At 37.5% G+C, this 16,464-nt stretch overlaps 1 long non-coding RNA gene across 4 annotated transcripts in view; it reads left to right on the forward strand.

Annotated features, from left to right (window-relative positions):
- The window catches only part of LOC106976764 (uncharacterized), a 593,570-nt gene that overhangs the window by 364,930 nt on the left and 212,176 nt on the right, over positions 1 to 16,464 (forward strand). For all 4 annotated transcript variants that reach the window (XR_008289330.1, XR_008289331.1, XR_008289328.1 and 1 more), the window contains one exon: positions 16,284 to 16,450. This is a non-coding gene — a long non-coding RNA (uncharacterized LOC106976764). The remainder of the gene's footprint in view (positions 1 to 16,283; positions 16,451 to 16,464) is intronic.

Below are 16,464 nucleotides of genomic sequence, written 5' to 3' on the forward strand. Positions count from 1 at the left end.
CACAGCAGTAAGATGATCAGAACCACGGACAGCAACACACATGCTTCATCCCTACCCTAATCCCACATTCCCACAAGAGTTTTATTAATGTCTACAAATGTTAACCCTGAGGCAGTAGAGATTCAAGTGAGAGAGTCTGAAAGGGGAGAGCATTGGGGAAAAAGCCAGGGGCGGCCTACATAGTTCTGTACTCACTCCCCTTCCCACCTCCCACCCCCACATCACCAACCAGAGTAGTTTTTCTCCTGAACTCTCTCAACCCTTAATTAATTTCTAACATCTACCTCTATTACTATGGAAAGTATAGACCATGGAAAGTATAATAAACTTAAGATGGTATCTCATAATTTTCCCAGACTACATTTCTTCAACATCTTAATGGTTTTAGCTTTGTTTTCAATTCAAGTTTATGAACAAGGCATAATTCAAATTATTTGACGTATTTCCAGGATTAATTAAGAGGAATGCCTAGACTCCGGAGTCACTGGGTCCTGCTTATTGTTGCTCACCTAAAGTGCAACTTGTTCTAATGATTCTGACTCATTCCTTCTTATTCACACTCATTCTTTATGTAGTGACACTGGAGTTCAAGTTCTTTATTTTGTAGATAATTAGTTAAAAGCCCAGGAAAAAAAAATCATGTAATAAGTTCAAGGTCATATGGAAAATTAGCAGCATATTTAAGCATCCATTCATTGTTTTCTGACCCCAGACCCATCACCACTCTGATCTACTGTAACATACCACTTCTTCAGGACATTAACATTAATCAGATTTAAGGTGATTATAAAACACATAGTCTGTGGTCACCCTGAAAACTTTATAGCTCAACTACCTCTCAGACAGGGTTCTAAAACACATCATGGCTTTAACTCTATTATTTCTTACTCTTCCACTTGGTACATATTTATAGAACTCTTATCACATGCTGCATATTCTGATGGAGCAACCTACTCCATCTGCTTGGGCTTCAGAGCTGGATACTGATGAACCATGAGTCAAAGGTATCCATGGAACTGAGAACTCTCATTCAGGTATATGGATCCAGAGCCCAGTTTGTAAGAGCCCCTCCGTTGGCTTTCTCACTGAATGCTTGCCTTAACTAATGGTGATCAGCAGCAAAGTGTGTCTGTGTGAGCTCACCTCTACTCCAAAACTGACCTAATAGAGACTTCCAAATGGAGAACTGACAAGACTCTGGGGCAGGCATAATTTCAGAAATAAAATGCAACAGCAGTTCAAACATAGCACAGTCAGTTCATTCCTTTTTTTTTTTTTTTAATTCAGTGCAGTGCTCTGGGCATATAGTTTGTTTTCTTATTTGATCCTCAGTTTTGCTCTTTTTCCCCTCTCTCACTGAGGACCATATCTAACCACATCCACCAGACTTCATAAGAGTGCTGAGTTGTCATGCAGGAGTTTTACCTCACACTAGGGAGATATTAGTTGATAAGATCCACCTTGTTCAGATTTATTGCTTTAGCATATTTCATGCTAAAAATATTTTTTCTACCATCTGCTAAGATTAGCACTCTAGTGGTATAATAAATTTACTCACCCTGTTTCTGTGATGTAGTTTGGAACCAACTTTATACTTTATTCGGCCTAATTGAAAATAGGATAAGATAAATGATGCACTTTGAATTTCTCTCTCCGACATACCATTGTTCATTGCTTCAACAGAAGATGAGTACATGCGATTGTAATTTTGGTGGTTCATTAAAACAAAAGTTCCCATGGCAAAAATACAGCTTTAGCCATTGTCATCATCCAGTGGAGTCTTGTAAAAAATATTTAATGTTGTTTGGCCCTCCCAAATTGAAATATTGTGTTTCATTGAAATACAAAACTGGTGGCCATCTTTCCAAAACATGTTATGAAAAGAGATATATTTCATGGAAATATGGGACTTGGTATTCATTTACATCTGAGGCCCAAACTTAAGGCCAAATTTAGAATCTGATATATTCTTGGCTCAGTAGGACATGTGGATTTCCTTCTCTGATTTAGTCTTCTGCTCAAGCTTGAGTTGTTTTGGCCATTTTGAAAGAGAAGTAGATGTAGGGGGTTTATTATGTGTTATATTGTTATGGACCCATACTCTTGTGTAGCAGATCAAAGTCTCCAACTTTGATCCTGGGCTGGACTGTGAGACTTGCTTTTGCCCAGGGGACATCAGCAAATGTGATGCAAGCAGAGGCTTTAAAAATGCTTGAAGACTGGGACCTAGAACACAGTCGCCACAAAAAGAAGTAGTGACTAGCCCATTTGAGACGGGTGGCCAGGCTGACAGACAACACCAACCTCTAGACATGTGAATGAAGCCATCTGAGATTATCCAGCCCTTTGTGAGCCACCAAATGATGATAGTTGCATGTGTGAACCCTGGTAAGACTAGCAAAATAGCCGTCTAGCTGAATTCAGTCTAACTTGTTGACTCACAGAGTCATAAGGAAATAATATTTTTACTTTTTTATTTTGACTTAAATTTCTTTCTTAATTTTTAAAATTGTGATAAAATACACGTAACAGTATTTTTAATTATAATCTACAACTTTCTGAGGTGGTTTGTTATACAGTAACAAATAACTGATAGAATATCTAAAACTCTCCTCTACCACCAATAAACACAGAGAACTTTATGATTAGGATTGAGAATGATGGACAGACTAAGGCCTAGATTAAGCCATAGTCGTGGCTGGGTGGAAGTTGCTAAAGAGACCATGTGAAATGTACTAGAAGATCAAGATAAGAAAAAAAATGGGAAACCATTATTTATTACTGTTTATAAACATTATATACCTCACTTTCCTCTCCTATAAAATGGGCATAGTAAGGGTAACTTCTGATGAGGACTAATCCACATAAAGCACTCAAAACAGGGCTTGATACAGAGTAAGCATGCAATAAATATGAACTGTTATCATCCTGTGTACATAATATATTAACATGTGATTGGCCAAGTATCTTTGCAGCCATGATATTAGTGACTCACAAAGTTGAAACACAATAAATAAATTGAGGTGGTTAAGACTTTGTGATTCTAATTTAGTTTACAAGTGATGAGCATGTCATGGCTCAGCTGCAGAGAGCTGTCTGCAGATTGGCCACTGGGCCCTTTCCAAATGTCTCTGTAGGAAAGTTAGTTTTAAATCAAGTTAACACAAAATCCTACACGAAGTTTTCACAAGAAACTTTTTACTCCCAAATTACCAATTTGACCTATGTCTATACCCTCAGAAATCAGAAAGGAAAAATAGCACATAATGTAATAAAAATACCTCCATACAGCCCTATTTCCCATGCCAGATCGTTTTCCCTAGTGTAGAAAGAACTATCAAATGATTAATATGATGTGATGTAAAATTCTTAAAAATATACAAAAATCTAGATATTTAAATTTTTTCCTCTTAACATTACAGTTTGGTGACCAGGTGATGGCAGGAGTCTATATTTGAGTGTGAGTCTTTGAGCGTGAGCATACTCAGTGTGTGAAGAAGGCTTCCTCCACATTTTACCAGATATGATGTATTCATTTGCCAAAAGGTATAATTTGTATATTGTGGTCTGAGTTTGAAACATGGATATGTTTAAGAGAGGGAAAGTGTTGTCCCAGTTCTCTGACCAGAGCCTTGAGGTTCTACTGAAATGCCTCAGTATTTTGTGGATCTTTCCTTTTTACCTCTTTCCTTCCTTCCCTCCTTCTCCCCTCCCTTGTCCCTTCCTTCCTTATTTCTATCTCTCTTCTCTTCCTTCCTTCTTCCATTTTACCAGTATGGTTGACTGGAAGAGAGGAGTATATGTTTATTAGAATGTTATCATCTGCTGTACTGTTTCTGACTTTCTTAGTCATTAAAAAGTGAAAGCAATAAACTTTAACCTTTCTACACCTCTTCTTGTCTCTACAATCTGGGAAACCTTCATAGGAGTGAGGTAGAAAGCCAAAACTGTTATTTATTTATAAATCAGTGTATCATGGTGGTCAAGAGCCTGGTCTTGAGTCTGGAAAATCTGTGTTCAAATCCACACCCCGTACTTTGTAGGAGTCTGACATTGGGCGGACTAATTAGTCTTTTTGAGGCTGAGCCCATCACCTGGTAAATAAGGTTAATGATTGCCACCTTAAAGAGCTGAGATGATTAAGTGATTTTATATACGCAGCATGAATGGTACATAAATAGTGGTCAATGAGTGGTGAGGATTATCATTTCATTTAATAGAATGTGCTGGGCTATGTCATGAAAATTTTCAACCACCCACTCTGCCCACCAGCTCTACACCACTTACTACTAACTGGAATAAGACAGCTGATCAGGGATGGGGTTAAGGTCATGTCCTCTCATCAGCACAGACCTTAGAGATTACTAAACTCAAAATCATGGCCACAATGGCTGGCACTCTAACATCCTGTTCTCACCCACCCACAGGTCACATCTACATTTTCAACCCGAGACTGATTTAAAATGAAGAGCAGCAGAAATAACATTTAGGTGATGTTATTTCTCAAGATGATTAGTTCAAACTGCTCATTTTTCAACCTTGTGCTATCTAATATGCTAACCAGTAGCTACATGCACCTATTGAATAATTGGAATATGGCTAACCTGAATTGAAAAGTGCCATAAGTATAAAATATACACTAGATTGTGAAGACTTAGTGTAAAAACTAATGTAAAATATTGCATTAATAATTTTAAATTGATTATACATTGAGTGATTGCATTTTACACACATTATATTTAAAAAGATATTAAAAAGGGTGCCTGGCTGGCTCAGTCGATGGAGCATGCGACTCTTGATCTCAGGGTTGTAGGTTGGAGCTTCATGTTGTGTGTAGAGATTACTTAAAAATAAAATCTTAAATTTTTTTTAATATTAAAATTAATTTTCTGTTAAAACTTTTTTTTTTTACTGTGGCCACTAGACAATTTAAAATAATATTTGGGTTCATATTCGTGGTTCACATTATGTCTTTTTTGGGCAGGACTGTTTCAAACAAAGCAAATTAGGCATATAGTTGTGAAGTGACTTGCCCAGGACAGCTCAGCTTTCATCAGCAGGACACAGATGTGATTCCAGATTGCCTAGCTTACAGTGATTTCTCTCTCAACACACAACCTTTTTTTTGGCTAACGATCTTTTTTTTTTTTTTAGACTGTAGAATTGGGTCTCTGATGGTGTCTGGGTCCCTGAAAACTGAGGTTTCTTTGAAAAATACTGCCAGTACCTCCTGTGACTGGCTGTGCTTTTTTGTTGTTGTTGCACTGCCTGGGAGACTGTGCTGCTGTTATCCATTTCTTGCGTCGGTTACAGAAATTGGTATTGTATCTAAAACAATTGCTGTTATTAACAGGTTAAGCTGCTGGGATGTTAAAATAAAGGCTGCCCAGCTTTAGTGCATTTTGTTGTAATCATCTCCCAGATGCCTTGTCGGAAATCAATTCAAGTTCAAAACTGGCTGGAATTGGGAGGTCAAGGCTTTGGCAGACTAAATATTTTATCTTCTGCTCATGTCTGGAGCTTTTAAAGATGTGGACTGGGGGCTCTTTTCTCATACCCCATCTGGACAAAGATGATTGGCTTTGCCATTTTGCCCAGGTTAGGACAAGGTTAAAATCAATTATAATCAATTATTAAGAGTCTTCTGTGGCTGCATTGCTTATAGGGGGATTTTAAAAGTTTCTCAGTTCTGAAACATGCATATCTTAGTTGCTGCTGGAGATGTTGTTATTCTAGAATGTCAAATATAGATGTTATCAGCATCAGGAGTAAATACACAGAATTTCTACTTCCCATTTCCTTGATACCTGTGTTTCAGGACAATGAGAAAAACCTAAAAAGGCTGAGATAATCATCGCTGCTGCACCAAGTTGAAAAATCTTGTTACCTTCTTATATGTGTTAGACAACTAGAGCTATTTATAATTTGGTCACACTGTCAAATTATTTCCTAGGAATTTATTGAGAGGCTCTCTGCAGTTCTTATGTGATCATTTGCAGTATAAATGCACATGTAAGTGCTCAATCTAAGGTAGACTGAAAGAATCATAGGTTTCTAATTCCATAGTAATTTTGAAACAAGCTAGATCCAGCCCTACATTTTATGATAAGAAAACTGAGGCTGAGAGAATTTAAATGGCTTCCCCAATTCTTACAGCTATCCAAAGGGAGAATTGTATCTCCATGTTCCCAAATGCACATGTGGTCCCTAAACATCCAAATGAATCTTTTCCTTTTATATACTAATAATTTTCTTCACAATGATTTAAGAAGAAAAGCTACTTGTACAAAATGAATTTCATTCTGAACCTTGGACCAAGACATGAACTCAATAAACAGAATATAATTTTAAAGTGTTTTCAAAAGGTCACTCAGCTTTATCCTTCGTTTCATTTTCCATGAATGGAAATTCTTTGTATCTTAAAATTTCATCCAGATGCAGTAGCTGAGGGTTCAAAATGCTGCCCCCCAATTCTACTTTATTCAGAGTCTATATAGAAGAATAAATCTAGAAAATATGCCAGAATTTTTCTAAAGGCGTGTGCAATACCAGCTATTGAATGAAGAGCGTGGACCACATGCCGATTTTGTCTAGGATGAGCCCATCATTGGCAAACACTACTACATGTTTTCATAGCAAGATCCTTATCCTTGTACTGTACTTAAAAAAAAAAAAAAAGAAAAACCACACTATTCCTAATTTGAGAAAAGCAAACACATGTAATCAGGGGGCAGCTCTTTGATTTTTAATACTTACTTATCTTTCCACCATTAAAATGAAGACTCCACAGTACATATTAGCTGTCCACAAGCTTACGTTGGCAGTAGAACCAAAGTGAGATATATGTAAAGCTTTTGCAAAGTTAAAATTACGAGGCCTCAGTCATAATAATTGTGTAGACATCTATGAAACACAAAGTAGGATTGGGTAAGATCACAGCTTGAACCCAGACAAACCTGGTTTTGTGCCTGGCTATTACTAGCTATTTGGCCATGGACATGTTACTTACCTTGTTTAACTTCACATTTTTCATGTGGAAAATGGGGATACTAATTATGCTAACCTCAGGGAGTTGTTTGAAGATTAAATGAAAAAATGTCTGTAAAACACTTACCACAAAGCTTGGAGTATAGGATAGCAAGCTCCAATAAATCTTAACTATAGTAATGATAACAAATAATAATCATTATCATTAATAATGGTAGCAGCAACAGCAGCAGTCACACTGATAATATATATATATATATTCTCTATTTCTAACATTGTATTATTTTCTTTTGTATCTATATGTGCACATATGGGATAGAATTGCTTCAATGTCTGTTCAGATCAAAAGTTCTGGATGAATTTTTCATCATGGTTTATTTCATAGCAACACAATTCAAATACTGAACCCTTTATCTGTGTGGAAGGATCACAATGTTCATTTGGATCATTGGTTATATTCTAAGAACAGTTTATTCACTGCATATGCAGGGGTAAACTGATCCTGATATTACAAGGGGTATTAATTAATTGGTAGAACTGTTTACTCTTTCTTTCTGTATAATATCTAAGTTTGTAGAACATTGTATCAGAACAAACTTTCAAAACCTTTCAAACTCAGCAGATGGCATAATGCAGTGCAGAAGATGTAAGGATTATGGAATAAGACAGACTAGTAGATTTTGCCACTCACTTGTTGGGTCTTGGGCAAGTCACTTCACCTGTCTGAACCTCTGGCTTGTTATATATAAAATGGAGAGAATAATACTTACTTTCTGTTATCATTTTGAGTGTTAAAATTAATATAATGCAGGTAAAACTCTTAGCACAATGCTTGATTCATGTTAAGTGATTCTTAAGTGGCTGCTGCCATTTTTATTTTGTGTATTCATGCAACTGATAAATTATGGTATTTGTTTCAGGGAAGTGAATAAACATTTAAATTATATCCATTCATAGTGTCAGTCCACAAACATTGATTGATTGATTGATAACTGACGTGTGCTGGACACTATGCTAGACCTGGAGGGAAATGGTAAGCAAGAGAAACAGCCTTAAAGGATGAATGGTGGGGCATGAGGCATGGTGAAAGAGAACAAATAAACAAGTGATTTTGGTAAATTGCATTAGAGTTTCACCGACTATCTGTTCTCATTGGGGTTGGTAGCCAGTTTGGCTTGTAGCTATCAGCTCAGAAGACCACCAGTTTGAATCTGGATTCCGTGTACACATGCTTTTCTTTGAAGTTGTGCAGTCCTTTACCCTGTGTTTACATAGTTCCTCCATCCAAACATCTCGAGCATTTAAAATTGGCTCAGGAACCTAGTGTGTAACTTCCTAGCTGAGAAGAGAAACTGAAAATATACTCTACCTGCTAGAGTGTTGACATAGCAACAGATAAAGAAGCTCAAGAAAACGACTTTCCATTCTCAAAGGTACCCTGTGATGTCCTGCTATTTATTTTTCTTTGCCTGGGCATCGTTTCTTCTTAACTGGTTTTGCATCTGATAAGATGAACATTGAGCATTTGCAGTATGTTCCTTGCCTGTTGTCAGTTACCAGCCACAGATCACCAGCAGGACCTGCTATTCTTGCATTCAGTACCAGCGCTCCTCCATTCTATTTGGATCTACTTGCTTAGTACCAGGCATGGAAGCATAGAAAGGAGTAATAGAAGAATGAATAATCCTGTTTAGTTTTCATAGAGAAGAGAGTGATTTGAAGGAATGAGTACTCCAGAAGACCCCCGTTTCCTTCACCTTTGTGAAAGGAATGCCCTATGTTTTAAATAATGGTTCGTGTGGTATGCAGCATATCCAAAGAGTAAATGCAGAGATGAAAGCTTCTATTTATTTTGTACAGTGAAAATAGAGATCTGGAAATCGCATCTGCTTCTCATTTAAATGTATTTTTTTCCCTAATTATTTAGATGTATAGAGGCATCAAGCCAGGTTTCAGTCAACAACAAAGGTCTTGTGTTATCTAAATAAAACCTCATTCCTGAAGCCACAGGTCATAACACTTAAAATAACTTAAAGATCTCAACATGGCTTTCAATGCAAAGTAATTATAATGCCTGGGTCATGAACAATATTATTTTTGTTTTTATTTTTTTTTAATTTTTTAATGTTTATCTTATTTTTGAGGGAGAGAGAGAGAGAGAGAGAGAAAGCATGAGTTGGGGAGGCACAGAGAGAGAGGGAGACACAGAATCAGAAGCAGGCTCCAGGCTCTGAGCTGTCAGCACAGAGCCTCACAGGGGGCTTGAACCCACAGACTTGTGAGATCATGACCTGAGCTGAAGTCAGATACTTTAACTGACTGAACCACCCAGGTGCCTCTGTTTTCATTTTTTAAATCAAGTGTAAAGGTATGGAGAAATATAACTATATTTCCTGATACTTTATAACACCAGGTAATTTAACCTTGGTTCTGAGTCACCTTACTTTTTTTTTTCTTAAGCTTATTTATTTATTTTGGTAGAGAGAGTACAAGCAGGGGAGGGGCAGAGATAGAGAGAAGAGAGAATTCCAAGCAGGCTCAGCTGCTGTCAGCACACAGCCCAACACAGGGCTTGATTCCATGAACTGTGAGATCATGACCTGAGCCAAAATCAAGACTCCAGTGCAAATGCCTAATCGACCGAGCCACCCAGGTGCCCCCTGACTCACTTTACCATTTGAAGAATAAACTTTGGAATCATGACTTCCATCTCTTGTTTGTAATAGAGAAGGATAAAGACCCTTTGGGGTCTTTGGGTGATTTGATAATACAGATTAGGTATTGGAAGCACATTCGAGAAGGTGGTGCCTCACATATTAACTGGTGTAATTATGACTCCCTCAATTCCATGACTCACAAAATAGAAGAGTCCACAATAAAGACCTTTTTTTATATAAGCTCTATAGCTATTCAGAAACATTGTAATTCTGGAGAGAAATGAATTCGAAATTTTGAGGAAGAGGGCCCTTAGAACCAGCAAGTTCTCTGAACAGTGGGTGTGGTTGTGGAAGCCCAGGCGGTGTGGTAGATCTGTAGCTTATGGACAGATCTGTGCTTTGTAGGTGACCCCACAGCCAAAATGAAGACAGAAGCAAAGGAGGGCCTAACTGGAGGAGAGAGCTGTCACTCATTGCTTTAAAAATGGTGTTTGCAAGGCCACGTGAAAAAATGAAGCTATCCCTGATTTCGTTAACCCCTTCCCTCCATGAGGACAAGGCTTCTGTTTTTGCTCCTCTGCACAGCTCTGACTGCAGATTGTCTCTTACAAGGGATCTCCTAATTATTCCCAGTATGACTAGAGGCTGAAAAGATGTTGAATTGGGGAAAATGGTCTTTTATATTGCCATTTATTTATTTATTTATTTATTCATTGAAAGGAGAGCAAATGAATGGGGAAGGGGCAGAGAAAGAGAGGAGAAGAGAGAGAAAATGAATGGGGAAGGGGCAGAGAGAGAGAGAGAGGAGAAGAAAGAGAATCTTAACCAGGCTTTGTGCTCAGCATGGAGCCCAACGTAGGGCTAGATCTCACCACCATGAGATCACCACCTGAGCTGAAATCAAGAGTTGGACGCTTAACCGACTGCACCACCCAGTTACCCCCATATTGCCTTTTAGATAATTTACAGTATGTTCTGGAGATGTAAATTGAAAAGTTAAAAAAAAAAACACTTCTCTATTTCTCTCTGGCTTGCCCACCATAGAAACCTATTTCAGTCTTATTTTACTAGCTCACTAACCGACAGCACTCATGGCTTCCCTGATACATGACAATTGAATTTAGGATAAGAGTTTACATTTTTATATTTTCATATGATTTATAATCTGCCTAATTTCAAAAAGGATTTGGGGCAGCAAGAGTAAATGACCCTGGGAGTTACACTGATATTTTTACTCTTCATTTGGTCCATAGTTTAGACTGCATACATTTCCATAACTGAGCAAGGATCATATCTGGATGACCTTTATCCAGGGTAAAATTCACAGAATTGCAGGAGGTGGAAAATGAGTTCTTCAGTATTTACAAAATCACCAGAGGCACATCTGAATGAGTTAAGTATTCTGCCCAGTGTCTGTAGTGGTTCTATTAATTATATTGTTTTGTACTTTAGACACATTTCCTGTTGGAGGTGAAAGGAGAAGATGAAAAGATTTAAAGTACCCCTTGGATTGCTGTGTGACTTTGGGCAAAACACTGACCACTCTGAGCTCTAGATTCTACATCTGTTAAATGGGGATAATAAACTAACAGCATCTTTATGATGGGGTTGTTGTGAGGAGCAAATGAGATAATGTATATGTAAGAGCTTAGTAAACAATAAGTCACTATGTATTATGCAGTCAGTGTGGGTGAATGCTTTATTTACTTCAATCTCAGCTTCATACACTGAGAGAGACCAGGCCCTAGCTCTCGGGGATGCTCTGTGAAAAGTGCCTCATTGTGTTTAGGCTTTATTTATTGAATGCATTTGAATGAGCGATCATTCTAAGAGCAGAGAGTCATTCAATTTGATCTCACAATGGGGTGATGGGTGAGGCTGGAAACTACATTCTCAAATGCATTATCCAGAACACAGGAAACAAAACCACTTTTTAAAAGTGACTCATCTTTAATATCTCATAGCAGTTTTGAAATACTTCATTCATTCATTTTTATAGCAAACTCTTAATTGAGAATGTCATAAACCGCTTTGCAGAGAGAGGCAATCATGACCTGGGAAATTAAGTGGAGTAATTTACAAATAGGCTTTTGTTGAGCTGGAGATTTTAGCTTATTCACAGTTTGCCTTTAGGTTATCTTAGCAACACACACTCCCCTTTCCCCACCCTGTTGGCAGTATCTATTTTGGGTGCCCAATATGCGCTGAAAATGAAACCAAACAGTTTCCTATATGTTGCTTTTTCCTGGCCTGCATTACAAAGTCTTTCTGACCCATTATTCTCAAAAACAAACACTGATCACTGTCATTGTTCTTTAAGACCCTTCATCTTTTCACCTCATCTATTGTCTATCCAACTTACTTTCTCTGTGGGTCATATAAATAATATTGTGAATGAATGAACTCTGGGCCCATTTCCAACCAAACTTGACCTATGTCCTGGGCGAGTTCCCTCTTTTTTTATTTCTTTACAACTGGGAGTCTCCATAATTTGGCACTTGAGAAAATATATCATTTTTTTCTTACTTTAAAAAATATCTTGTTCCTCCTCCTCCCCAACCCAATTCTATTACAACTTATGTGAAAAATGCAGACTGCTAAGTCTGATACACTTGGATGAAACCCCTAGTTCTGCCATTTACGAGTTGGGTCACCTGGGATGATAATAATTACTTCATAGGGTTGTTGGAAAAGGTGAAAAAAAAAAGATAACTCATATGAAGCATAAAGCACATAATATGACTTCATTAAATCTTACTCAAAGATGAATTCATTGATTCTTCTCTAGACAAAGCTTCCTCTTTAAGGAGAAGAGGAAGAGAAAGAACTTTCTCTCTCTCTCTCTCTCTCTCTCTCTCTCTCTCTCTCTCTCTCTCTCTCTCTCGTAACCAAGGATGCATTGCCCCAACTTTCCCACCCACAAACTCTTAACCTTTTACTGTTGAAGATCCTGTGAACTTTCACCTAATTTCAGTCTTGCAGCTTTATCAAATGTTCATTGGTTTCAGTTCATTCTTTTTAACAAACATTGATATCTCCTGTTATGTGCCACGTATTGTGCTTAATGTGATCAAGAAAATGTTACATACAAAATTCCTGCCTGCAGATTAGCGAAATACTTTTTAAAGCCATGGATTCATACGGTACTCCTCCCACTCTCCCTTTCATATATACATATGCTGTCTTAGAAATTAAGCTTGGGGAAAGGGGGAAGAAAGTATCCATGAAGAGAACCCAGTGGACTACAGCTTTCTAGGTCACTTTCAACAGGCTGAACATCGACGATACAGTTTGTGCAAGGTACAAGCCATACCCTACATTTCATCCTATGGGTATTGTGCGTATTTCTGTGCTTAGGCACTATGTCTTACTTAAAAATTATTTGAGCCTTCTTGCTCTTACTTTATTAGGTATTGATTCAGCATTTTAACTCATAATTTGCAGTTTTCTGATTTTATATATCCACATGCAATCCATTTGATCTTAAAACAATTGCTTCAAAAGCAATATTTATCTAGCTTAACAGTATTAATAGTCTTCTGCCAAAGATTCCTGACCAATTTATCTTTTTAAAAGACAGAATATTTATATAATTTTTAACTAGGTTAAAGCAGCTTATTTATTTAAATGATGGGTAAAGTAAAAAATAAAAATAAAAAAGACTGCATTGGTGATGCCAAAACTCAGTAAGTGCCCATCTCTTTCCACCTGCAGCAACAAATAGCCAACAGGTTATCATTGATTTTGGTAGATTCATAGAATTTCCAAGTTGAGAAATAATATCTAGTCACCTATTACTCAAATTGTGGTCCATAGGCCAATGACATCATCAGAACTTGGGAGCTTGTTCAGAATGCAACAAAATCAGAACATGTATTTTAACGGAATCCTCAGATGATCCGTAAACCACTCAAAGTTAAAATTGACGTTCCATTTTAAACCACCTCCGCCCTTTATTTAAGAGATGAGAAAGATCGAACTCAGAGTTAGTGCAGGCTAGGGCCTGCACTCCAAGTTCAGAGTTCTCTTTTGTACTCAGGGCTGCCTCAGTGGCTTTCTCACTGTTGTTAACAGTAGAAGTAAGAGGCTACTGCCCAGCCGTTCACTATAGGTTTCCTTTTATCTTAGTTTCCTGGCTGATGTGTGGTGGTCTAGAAAAATAAATTTCAAGATTAGAGAATGACTTTCCCTTTCACCCTGATTTTTCTTGTGCAGGAGGCCATTTGGCTTATCATCCTATATTGCATAAGCCTCCTAAATAACAATGAACCCTTAATGAGGCCAGAACCCTTTTTATTATCATTAATGTTTGTCAGCACCTATGATAGGAATTTTACCACCTGACATTCTTTCCCCAACTCACAGGTTATGATTGTGTAGTACATCTCCACTCATATAAGGAGGATTGAAAAGGCTGAGCCAAACCCTGTTAACAAAACAGTCCCCTGAAGGGCTATAATATTGCTCAGTGGTAATATCATCCCTATGCATTTTATCTTGTACATGAAATCTGGGCTAATTATCATTTTCTCATACAGTACATTTTAGACCATTGTGTTTTTGTGTCCCTGCCTAGTTCATTAAGCAGGGTTTTACAGCTCCTCCAGTAACAGGATTGCTATTGACACTTTCATTAGACCCATAATTCAAATGCTTGTCTGCCTTCCAAATGGAAGCCTCTCAGTCCAGAACCACAATCTGGCCACCGACCGTATGTTGGCTTTTAGAACTGTCATAAACTCATCATCACATTCAAGTTCTTGAAGGGTCAAAATCTGCTTTCTTGGTGAACTGTCTCCATCCAACAAACAGTCAACGTGTTCTCCAAGAATAGTCAGCCAAGCTTTTTCTGTCGCTCTCTGAAAACTCTTCCAGACAGTTCTTAGTATAGTGCAACTATGACACAAATAATCATTGCCTATATTTAAATAATTCCCTGCTTCATTCATTCATTCTGTTATTTTACCATTTTAGATCAATATACCCATCATTACAGCAGATGTTGTAATGACTTAAAGATAAATAAGATGGTCTCTGCCTTGGAGTATCTTATAGTCTAATAGATGTGTGTAAGTGCAATGTGAACATTTTCACCACCAGGTTGTAAGCAATTGGAATGACTATAATTGTAGATTGCTGTGCTCTAACTAATGGCTGTTATCAACTGTTTTCTCATCAATGGTTCAAATGGAAATAGCATCAACCAGCCTAGGCTTGTCCACAGACATGATTCCGATGGGCAACAGGGACAAAGTAGGGCTGGATCAGAGATAGTCCGTGCTCTGGTGATCATGAAAAATGGTCTTTGTTTTTTTATTAGTGTTTTGTTTTTCTCTTTGACAAGGTTCAAGAAAAGGTTCAATGCAAATATTTGATCTAACTGACAATAAAGCTTTTTAGGAGAGCCTACTAGACAAGGAAAATTTCTGCTTTTAATGTTTGCAGAAGTAACTTATCTTGGCCCTTTGTGAAGAAGCAGGAAATCTGAACAGACTTATGTAGCTTCAGTGTGCAGTTGAGGTTTTCAACCTTTACAAATTGCTTTTAGCTATTTATTTGAACATATAATTGTAGACCATATATTTCAAGGTACAGTTAATTGTGTTTGATTTAAAAGGCTGCTGTTTGGATACTTTGCTTTTGTTTTATGACCAATCAAATCACAAAACAAAAAACAAACAAAAAAACTTATCTGTGGGTAGTTTTTACCTTCATTGTATCTTTGCCTTTGAAAGAGAGGAAGAAATGGAAAATACGAGAGTATGGTCTTGTACCATATCTTCACATGCTTTTTTTTTTAGTTCTTAGCCTTACCTAAGTATACACATTCAATTACCTCCTCTGACCAAACCCATGTCTGGACTCCAGAAAAAGAAGGGCTCCCTGCTGGAATGGACTCACACCACTGAGCAGAAGAAGGATGTAAATCTGGTGTCTGTTGCCGATCAGGATAATGTGGCTCCATTTTGCAGTAATACTGCTGTGGTGTTGGAAAATGACTTCAGCATTTTTCCCAGTGCATTTCATTCCACTGCATGTGCCTTCAGAAACATGCCCGATCGCGTGATGGAGGTCAACAACAATGTAGGGTTTAGAAATTGTTGCTTAGAAATCACACTCACTTAAATACCTGAATCTGTCCATCAGCCATGCCATAGCTTATTCCAAGCTTGTGCAGAAGAGTGATTTGCAATCTCCTTGCTTTTCATTTCAAGTAGCATCACTCACTTTAAGTCAGATATTCAGGCCTCTTCAGAAGCCTCCAGGGTGAAGGACAAGTAAGAAGAAGCTTATCAAATCTTTCACAACTGGGGCCAACTGTATCTATTGCATCAAATTTGTTACCTCTTTCTCTGATATTTTATTTTAAAATAACACATTCTTCCTTTCATGTGACAAATAATGGGGATTTTGGCACATAATTTCACAATCCCAATGGCTCTTTTTTGGTTCTACACATTTAATTGGTCACTCCCCAGGTTAAAAGCTGGGCCAAAATGACTGAGGTTAAGGGAGAGGATCTAATATTTGTTTTTGTAAGTTCTTCCCCTTTGAGTTATCTTCCCTCATCTTTTATCTTTTATAAGCTCAGGTTGCATAACTAAATTCTGGGTTTTTTTTTTCTTTTTCACTCACAAGGACTTACCAATTTGGGCTTCTTCCAGTGCTAAAAAACGATTACAAATATGAAACAGATTTTACTACTGGACTTGAATACCATATTAAAAACAAGAAGATCATCAAAATAATTGAAAAAGATCCTCACCAAAGAATAGATACAATGTGAATGGCAAGATATCAAGGAGGTAAGAGGTAAATT

The sequence above is a fragment of the Acinonyx jubatus genome, chromosome A3 (assembly GCF_027475565.1).
Source record: "Acinonyx jubatus isolate Ajub_Pintada_27869175 chromosome A3, VMU_Ajub_asm_v1.0, whole genome shotgun sequence".
NCBI classification, from domain to species: Eukaryota; Metazoa; Chordata; class Mammalia; order Carnivora; family Felidae; genus Acinonyx; species Acinonyx jubatus.